Consider the following 10253-nt stretch of genomic DNA (forward strand, 5'->3'; position numbering starts at 1 on the left):
ATATATATATTAGATACATACAGCGCACTTTCCGCGCTCGCGATGTCACGTTTTTGATGAGAAAATGCATTTTTAGACAATAGGATTTGCCTGAGCGGCTAGGAGACACCGTGAGTAGCAAGCGGTACAAAGTGGACAAGAAAAGACAGAATTTATTTTTTTTTTTAGTTTAATTTTATTTTTTTATACTTGGGACTTCCCGCAGGCCTGATTTTGGACGCTGGCGGGCCGGATCCGGCCCGCGGGCCGTAGTTTGGGAGCCCTGATCTAGACATCATTTTATCAGGCCCTCAAACCCCTGGAAATGATATGTGTCAATAAAGTACTTCATATTTTCTCACTAAATATAATGGATTTTTTTCATTTTGACAGAAAAAATGTATGTACTGCTTAGGGTTGTACGGTATACTTTCACAGAGAGACCAAACAGTTGCACAAGAGGCCAGAACACGTTTCCCCTTTTACACAGAAGAAGTGGGATAGTACTAGGAGTGTCAAAAAAAAAAAAGATTTTCGAATTAATCACGATTCTTATTTGTAACGATTCTTAATCGAAAAAAATATATATATCTAAATCGATGTAAGGATTTAGTTTTTTAACCTGACCTGTCCAGCCATCTAGACATCATTTTATCAGGCCCTCAAACACCTGGACATTATATGTGTCAATAAAGCACTTCATATTTTCTCACTAAATGTAATGGATTATTTTAATTTTGACAGAAAAATGATATGTACTGCTTAGGGTTGTACGGTATACCAGTACTAGTATAGTATTGCGGTAATAGTGAATCAAAATCGGTACTATACTCTGTTTGAAAAGTACCGTTTTTTTGCTGGTTTTACGAGCAAAGGAGCATGTTCGGTAGCGCACGCACATGGAGTACTTACAAGCAGACACAGTGTGTAGACAGAAAATGAAGAATGGACACATTTTGGTGTAAAAAGTAAAGATAAAGGTGAAGTTATAACACTGAAACACCCCCAGGAAGAGGTGCTTTAAGACATGGCTAGCGGCGAACGTCCATTCGCAGTCGGCAGTGTTTTAGCTACTTCTAAATGACTAATTCTCGCCTCCATGGCGACAAAGTAAGTTTCTTCCAAGTAGCATTATCACTGGAGGACGAGGAATAGCTAAACATGCTTCACTACACACCGTAGGAGGATACAATAGCTCACCGGCGTCACAATGTAAACAAATATCATTGGTGGATCTACACCTGACATCCACTGTAATTATACCAAGTACAATAGCGTATCTAGTCGATACTACTATGATTACATCGATATTTTTTATCGTCACAAAATCTTTTTTCTTTTAAAAAAAATTCATATTATGTTCATGAACTCAGGAAATACGTCCCTGGACACACGAGGACTTTGAATATGACCAATGTATGATCCTGTAACTACTTGGTATCGGCTCGATACCTAAATGTGTGGTATCATCCAAAACTAATGTAAAGTATCAAAGAAGAGAAGAATAAGTGATTATTGAATTTTAACAGAAGTGTGATAGAACATGTTAAAACAGAAAGTATGGATGGGTTAATAATCCATATTTATACAGCTTGTCCCTCATAATGTGTACAAAATAATAGGTGTATAAATGACACAATATGTTACTGCATACGTCAGCAGACTAATTAGGAGTCTTTGTTTGTTTACTTACTACTAAAAGACAAGTTGTCTAGTATGTTCACTATTTTATTTAAGGACTAAATTGCAATAATAAACATATGTTTCATGTACCCTAAGATTTCTTGTTAAAATAAAGCCAATAATGCCATTTTTTTGTGGTCCTCCTTATTTAGAAAAGTACAGAAAAGTACCAAAAAGTACCGAAATAAATTTTGGTACTAAAATATTGGTATCGGGACAACACGAATACTGCTTGAAATTGAATGCCTTTTAAACGTTAATAGTATCCATTATTGCAACAAATATTACAGTATATTAATCATACTTTCCAAACATGTTTTTTTTTTAAATAAAAAAACTTCACAGCAAACTACCCATCAAATTAATAAAAATGACAATACATTTTACGTTGTTCTTTACAGCATGTTACTGTAAATTGAAAAAGACTACTACGTTTTTTTTGGCGATAAAATTCTGTTGACTGAGCTGCCAGTTTAATATAACAACTGTTGGGGTGTTAGCATTGTCACAGTCAGTCAGTACACCACATGTAGGAGAAGTCTTCCATAACTTCGACGAGTCGATACTGTGTGTGTGTGTGTGTGTGTGTGTGTGTGTGTGTGTGTGTGTGTGTGTGTGTGTGTGTGTGTGTGTGTGTGTGTGTGTGTGTGTGTGTGTGTGTGTGTGTGTGTGTGTGTGTGTGTGAATTATATTTATACAGCGCTTTTTCTCTAGTGACTCAAAGCGCTTTTACATAGTGAAACCCAATATCTAAGTTACATTTAAAGCAGTGTGGGTGGCACTGGGAGCAGGTGGGTAAAGTGTCTTGCCCAAGGACACAACGGCAGTGACTAGTAGGGTTACAAAGGGGTGGAAACTTTCCGGTAAATTTCCAGAAAGTTTCCGGAAATTTACCACGGGAAGTTAAGCTTGGGAAGTTTGGAAATATTGACCACTTTTTGATTATTCAAAGTTGGACACCGTCCATGGGAATTAATGGGAATATATGGAAATTAACGGTGAATTACAATAATGATATATTATTGGGCACTTGTCTATATGCTGCTGCATCTTTGTGGCATGTTTGACGTAGCTCTTTGCACAGTATTTGCAAATGTACACCGCCTTTCCGCCTACATTGGTTGGGGTGAAATGTCTCCACACATCAGATGGTGTACGTGGCATTATTCTGTTTGAATTTATTTATTCTTGTAAAACCCTAATGCAATGCCACACACAGATATAAATAGTCAGCTAAACAAATCGAGTAGTCTTTAAAAATATTTTACTGATGGACGAATGAATAGAAATAGGCCAGATGAATAAATGAACAGTCAATCAGCATGCTAAATCAAACTATAAGCTACATTCTTGTATGACAACAGAATGGCTAGCAGAACAGAAGGCAAAGGAAACTACACTTTTTGATTCAGTATTTGCTAGATCAACGTTACAGATCACAAAAAAGGTAAATTCGGATCGCTAACGTTGTTAGCATAATTGAATGGGATTTAACATAGAGAAAATTAGCATCACGGCTAACGGATAAATATTTTCGGTTTATTATGAGACTGTGGTGGTACATAAACCTAGCTGAAGTCTGCTGGAGTAGTCTACAGTCATACAGTAACAAGCAATTACACCTCTATTGAAATTAAATACCATAGCAATATCATCAAAACTTACCTGACTGGATGAAGTCCTTGGGCTCAAATACGAGTGTGGCCTCAATAGCCCTGCTGTAGTGTGTAGCATGCTGGAAATTATCTGTGCATGTGATGGAGGAATGCACAGTGAAGGGTTGAAATGCTACTCAATTTGCATTAAATCAGGTTGTTATAGCTAATAATCATGCTGCAAAATCTAGCATGTTGCGTTCAATTTTTATTCCCATTAATTTCCCATTAATTCCCATGGAAAGTTTCCAACTTTGAATATTCCCGGAATTTTGCAACCCTCATGACTAAGATGGCGGAAGCGGGGATCGAACCTGGAACCCTCAAGTTGCTGGCACGGCCGCTCTACCAACCGAGCTATACCGCCCCAGATACCAACACTATAATCAGTACATGATCCATACAAGGTTGATATTTTTATTTTCTGAAAATCTTCTTTTGGGTGTTAATGTTTACAAACTCGGGGAATAATTCCCTGTACACTAGAGCAGTTTTACTTGACGCCTAAATATTTTGGTTCGGTCCTTGATCGTCATCTGAGCCTCTCTGAAAACACAGATTTTATCTCGAAGAAATGTTCTCATGGACTGAGTCTGCTGAGAACATGAAGCTGTCCCGGGGACTGACAAAGCTTGGGTATTGTGCGCATATCCAGTGTCTTAACCCTTCACTTGACTTGTAAGATCACACTTTTTCTTTTTTGTTAAGATCAAACTTTACAGAATTGTTCAACTGACTGGGAAGCTTCTAACCCACATGGACGCTGACAGGATGAGCAGAAAAGCTGAGAGGGCTCACATCCTCTGTCACTTTCAGCTTGTGAGGTCTGGGAAGTGCTACAAGAGCTCCCTTGGCATAAAATATTTCATAACAAATGTCATTGCTGTTTGTAAAGTGAACATTCCGCATATGACCTGTATCGCTCTACAGTTGTGCCCTTTAGAAACTTCACTACACCACAGATTTCTTCATTGTCATATTATATTTACTTTTTTTTTTTTTTTACAACGTAGCAGCACTTTATTCAATTATTTTCTGGTACGCCCCTAAGGAAGGAGAAAACTCTGACTATAAATAGTATAATTTGTCTATAAAATTGTTACAAGTACACCTCTGCTTAACATTGTATCCTTATTAACATTAAAATAAACTAAAAAGACGAACTAAATATGGACCAACTAACAAAAATAATAACTTCATAATTTTAGTCTATAACAATTTTTTTTTTAAATGCATCAATTTGCCTGAAATAAAAAATGGAATTCCTTTTTAAACTATAACCATTTTTTGACCGACTGGATTGATTGATTGATTGAGACTTTTATTAGTAGGTTGCACAGTGAAGTACATATTCCATACAATTGACCACTAAATGGTAACACCCGAATAAGTTTTTCAACTTGTTTAAGTCGGGGTCCACTTAAATTGATTCATGATACAGATATATACTATCATATATACATATCATCATAATACAATCATCACACAAGATAATCACATTTAATTATTTACATTATTTACAATCAGGGGTGTGGAGGGGGGGGGGGGGGGGTAGGATATGGACAGCAAGTAGTGGACATAGAGAGAGATAGAGATAGAGAGAGAGAGAGAGAGAGAGAGAGAGAGAGAGAGAGAGAGAGAGAGAGAGAGAGAGAGAGAGAGAGAGAGAGAGAGAGAGATCAGAAGGCATAAGAAAAAGTATCTGCATTTGATTGTTTACATTTGATTATTAGCAATCCGGGGAGGGTGTTAGTTTAGGGTTGTAGCTGCCTGGAGGTGAACTTTTATTGCGGTTTTGAAGGAGGATAGAGATGCCCTTTCTTTTATACCTGTTGGGAGCGCATTCCACATTGATGTGGTATAGAAAGAGAATGAGTTAAGACCTTTGTTAGTTCGGAATCTGGGTTTAACGTGGTTAGTGGAGCTTCCCCTGGTGTTGTGGTTATGGAACCGTTTGAGATTGAAAAAAAAAATTAAATAGACTCAATAAATAATAAGGCATTCAAATTGATCAGCAACATTAATTTAGGAGCACAATGTATAAAACACATTAATCTACAAAACGTGAATGAATAAAAACAATTTGATTTATTCATAAATTGAAGAAGTCAAGATGAATGACTATAATCAGCACGTTTTGTAGCGCACATATTTTTGAAGTGGGGTTTGAAGTGAGATACTGCATGATACTGATAAATCACGTTCCCCGATTAGCATCACACTGTGCCCTCCCCTGGCATCACACCGTGCCCCCCACCCCCAGGGAGGCCCGCCCCACTATTTGAGAAGGACTACATTAGGCTAACAAAACTGCTATCAATCAGCAGCTGTCCAGCCAAAGTGGAGACAAACTCTTCCGATGCACTTTATCTTGGACATAATAAATAACACAGCTTGGATCGATTTGGAATGACAACGCAATACTAACACCGAATGCTAACAACACGGCTAATGGTCGTAGCTGCGACTGTCAATTTGACCAACTTTTGGCAGAACAATTTACGCCCGCGGTTTCCGCACACGGAAGCCACGTTTTAACTTTGAGGAATTACCCAAGATGTGATTAAATATTGTTATGTAGTGGTTGTGTTGTAGTGGCCGGGTGACAACCATAGCAATGATGCTTGGAAGCTTCTGCAGTGAATGCTGTAATCTACAGTAGAACACACTCAAGGCTACTACGTATATTGGGTGAAACGACTGCGAAATCAAATTTTGTTAAAAAATAGTGTAAACACATTTTTTTTTAAAAATGTGTAAAATAGTGTAAACACATTTTTTAAATGCTGTAACTATGAAAATATTTCATTCATTAACAATAATCCTACTTCGTTTGCCACGGTAATTAATGTTCCCACGAGGGCCGTAACAGGAGTGTGACAGTCACAAGAGTATTGTATATTATGTCAAACAGCAATGGCCTGACCATGTTGAAAATCAAAAACCGGTTCTTGTTCTGAACCGGTTCCCAGGATATCAATTCCTTGGAATCGCTTGCCATTTTTTCAAACGAGTACTTGAACGATTCCCATGGGAATGTCACGTTTATGAACCACTCGATGTCCTCCTAGTAGTTTGCTGGCGTAGATACAACAGGTACTAACCAACACCGCCTATCATGTCAGTGCTATTGCCTGATAAGTTGCCATGAAGGCCTTTTCGCTTAGAAGAACCAGACAGGAGACAGATTCTGACTGGTTTGGAGGCGGGCAGTAATAGTTCTAGGTCACGTCTGCCGCGAGCTCCTCCCTTCACCGCGGTGTTTTAGACAAATGTCACAGAGCAGTGAATACATTTGTGGTCCAAAGCTTCCACCAATTTGCCACAGTACTCCTGATTTTCGATAGTTTAATGTTCAATTGCAATCAGAGAAACGCTGCATATTTTTCTTCATCCAGATTTTCACTAAGTCATTATATTATATAGGTTAACTCATAAAATTAGAATGTCATCCATGTCAGCAGTTCAATTTCAAATGTGAAACTAATGTTTGATATTAACTCCATCCATCCATCCATCCATTTTCTTCCGCTTATCAGAGGTCGGGTCGCGGGGGCAGCAGCCTAAGCAGGGAAGCCCAGACTTCCCTCTCTCCAGCCACTTCGTCCAGCTCTTCCCGGGGGATCCCGAGGCGTTCCCAGGCCAGCCGGGAGACATAGTCTTCCCAACGTGTCCTGGGTCTGCCCCGTGGCCTCCTACCGGTCGGACGTGCCCTAAACACCTCCCTAGGGAGGCGTTCGGGTGGCATCTTGGCCAGATGCCCGAACCACCTCATCTGGCTCCTCTCGATGTGGAGGAGCAGCGGCTTTACTTTGAGCTCCTCCCGGATGGCAGAGCTTCTCACCCTATCTCTAAGGGAGAGACCCGCCACCCGGCGGAGGAAACTCATTTCGACCGCTTGTACCCGTGATCTTGTCCTTTCGGTCATAACCCAAAGCTCATGACCATAGGTGAGGATGGGAACGTAGATCAACCGGTAAATTGAGAGCTTTGCCTTCCGGCTCAGCTCCTTCTTCACCACAACGGATCGATACAGCGTCCGCATTACTGAAGACGCCGCACCGATCCGCCTGTCGATCTCACCATCCACTCTTCCCTCACTCGTGAACAAGACTCCGAGGTACTTGAACTCCTCCACTTCGGGCAGGGTCTCCTCCGCAACCCTGAGATGGCACTCCACCCTTTTCCGGGCGAGAACCATGGATTCGGACTTGGAGGTGCTGATTCCCATCCCAGTCGCTTCACACTGCGAACCGATCCAGCGAGAGCTGAAGATCCTGGCCAGATGAAGCCATCAGGACCACATCATCTGCAAAAAGCAGAGACCTAATCCTGCAGCCACCAAACCAGATCCCCTCAACGCCTTGACTGCGCCTAGAAATTCTGTCCATAAAAGTTATGAACAGAATGGGTGACAAAGGGCAGCCTTGGCGCAGTCCAACCCTCACTGGAAACGTGTCCGACTTACTGCCGGCAATGCAATGATATTAACTCATTATCTGCGAAGTGAGATATTTCAAGCCGCTATTATAATTTTGGTGATCATGGCTTACAGTTTTTGAAAAAGACCAAATTTTAAATTCAAGGTTTTAATAAGCTGTAAATCATCAACATTGTATCAAAAGAAGGCTTGAAATGTTGTGAGTTGCATGTTATAAGCCTGTCATACATTAGTTTTACCTTGTAAATCTAAACATATCTTTGCAAGATATTAAAATTTGTTTAGTTCAATGGTATATTTTCTAGGGAGATGACAAAGATTCTTATAAGTTGTAAAACTGTTACTTGTGTAATTTTAACAATTAATTTTGTGAAATTCCTCAGAGGAATATTTATTTATTTATATTATTGGGGGCGGTATAGCTCGGTTGGTAGAGTGGCCGTGCCAGCAACTTGAGGGTTCCAGGTTCGATCCCCGCTTCCGCCATCCTAGTCACTGCCATTGTGTCTTTGGGCAAGACACTTTACCCACCTGCTCCCAGTGCCACCCACACTGGTTTAAATGTAACTTAAAGGCCTATTGAAAGCCACTACTAGCGACCACGCAGTCTGATAGTTTATATATCAATGATGAAATCTTAACATTGCAACACATGCCAATACGGCCGGGTTAACTTATAAAGTGACATTTTAAATTTCCCGGGAAATATCCAGCTGAAAACGTCTTGGTATGATGACGTTTGCGCGTGAGGTCACGGATTGTAGCAGACATTTTGGAACAGCATGGTGGCCAGCTTAAATATTGGGTTTCACTATGTAAAGCGCTTTGAGTCACGAGAAAAAAGCGCTATATAAATATAATTCACTTCACTTCACACTTATTTCGTATATTTATTTTTTAAAAAGTGTTGTTTTTTTCTATGAGATATGCCTCTTAAAGGGGAACTGCACTTTCTTGGAATTTATTATTTCATTTGTTGTGGTTTAATCTATGTCCAGGTTTTTTTTTAAACCATATTTCAACTTTAGTTTTGGGGGTATAATCAGTACTCATGTTTTTAAATTAATGAATAATCATAAAATGATTTGTGATACAATATCAATCAAAATAATCGTAATTATTATTTTTGCTATAATCGTCCAGCCCTAATTTAGAAGCCAACAGTGAGGTCTTAAAGGGGAACTGCACTTTTTTTTAAAGTTTTGCCTATTGTTCACAATCATTACGAAAGACGTGACGACAGATGATTTTTTTTTTTATGCATTTTATCTCGTAAATAAATGTAAATAAAAGTCAGATTACAGTGGAACCAATGGGATGTCCTCTATTCCGCCCATAAAACACAATAAAAAAACATCCAACAAGCGGCATTTACACTCCATGACCCCGAAAAGGAACAAGCGGTAGAAAATGGATGGATTTGAATATTAACCAAGTATTAGTGGTATTGTTATTATAAGTGCTAACGCAGACAAACTATTTGTAGCGGCGCCGTGATCACCAATTTATGTGCCAATGTTTACATCATCGACTGATCAGCGGCTTCCCCGTTTCGTTGCTCATCAAACATTATTGTGGATCACAAATCATGCCTCTCACCTGGATAGTAGAAGGATGAGGACATATTCTGACAAGTTGGTATACTTTGACAGCCAATTCAGACCCGGAAATGGCGAGAACAACACAAAAAGACGCTTGGTTCCACCCCCCTTTTCTTTGCAAGGATTATGAGTAATTTTTTATCTAAACGAGAACATATGAATATTCAAGCAGTCAGCATCATAATGACAGCAGACATTGTACAGTAAGTGATGTTTTATTATGTTTGTTGGCTCTCATAAAGTCTGCAGTGAGTAGTAATCAGTGATAATGTTGAAAAAACAAGCGAACATTGTGATGCGTTTTTGAAACAATGCTTAAAATGAGCAAAATACGTAAATATTAAATGTTATTATAAATGTTAGTACATTACATATATGTTTACATGATGTATATAAAACCTTAAAGTTGGTGTTTGGATGTTTTTTAAGGGCTTTATAAGCAGAATAGAGCGACTCCATTTTAAGTGGACTTTTGATTTCATTTATTTACTTATTTACAATGTATTAAAAAATAAAATACATCCGTTGTCATGTTTCTCATAATGATTGTGAACGATAGGCAAAGCTCCCCTTTTAGACCTCACTGTTGGCTTTGTATTATTCATGATTATTTATGTGATGATTATTCATTAATTTAAAAACATGAGTATTGATTGTACCACCAAAACTAAAGTTGAAATATAGTTTAAAAAATAAAAATGTATATAAATTAAACCACAACAAATAAAATAATAATAGCAATAATAATACATTGAAATAGTGTGTGTGTGACAATCATTGACACTTTAACTTTTAACTTTTTTTTAAAATAACAATAGCAATATAAAAAAAAATACAATTTTGTTTTTTTGTTTTAATTGTTTTTAATTCAGGTTTTTATTTCTTAAACTTATT

At 38.4% G+C, this 10253-nt stretch overlaps 1 protein-coding gene across 5 annotated transcripts in view; it reads right to left on the bottom strand.

The window, feature by feature from the left end:
- zbtb8b (zinc finger and BTB domain containing 8B) overlaps nt 1-10253 on the bottom strand; it is a 60859-nt gene that overhangs the window by 44964 nt on the left and 5642 nt on the right. Inside the window, exon 1 of one of the 5 annotated variants that reach the window (XM_062030138.1) lies at nt 3328-3663. The exons of the other annotated variants lie outside the window; for them this stretch is intronic. The gene's annotated coding sequence lies outside the window, so the exon portion shown is untranslated. Of the gene's footprint in view, nt 1-3327; nt 3664-10253 lie in introns of those variants that run through there. 5 annotated transcript variants of the gene reach the window in all.

This window comes from Entelurus aequoreus, linkage group LG20 (genome assembly GCF_033978785.1).
Source record: "Entelurus aequoreus isolate RoL-2023_Sb linkage group LG20, RoL_Eaeq_v1.1, whole genome shotgun sequence".
Taxonomy (NCBI): domain Eukaryota; kingdom Metazoa; phylum Chordata; class Actinopteri; order Syngnathiformes; family Syngnathidae; genus Entelurus; species Entelurus aequoreus.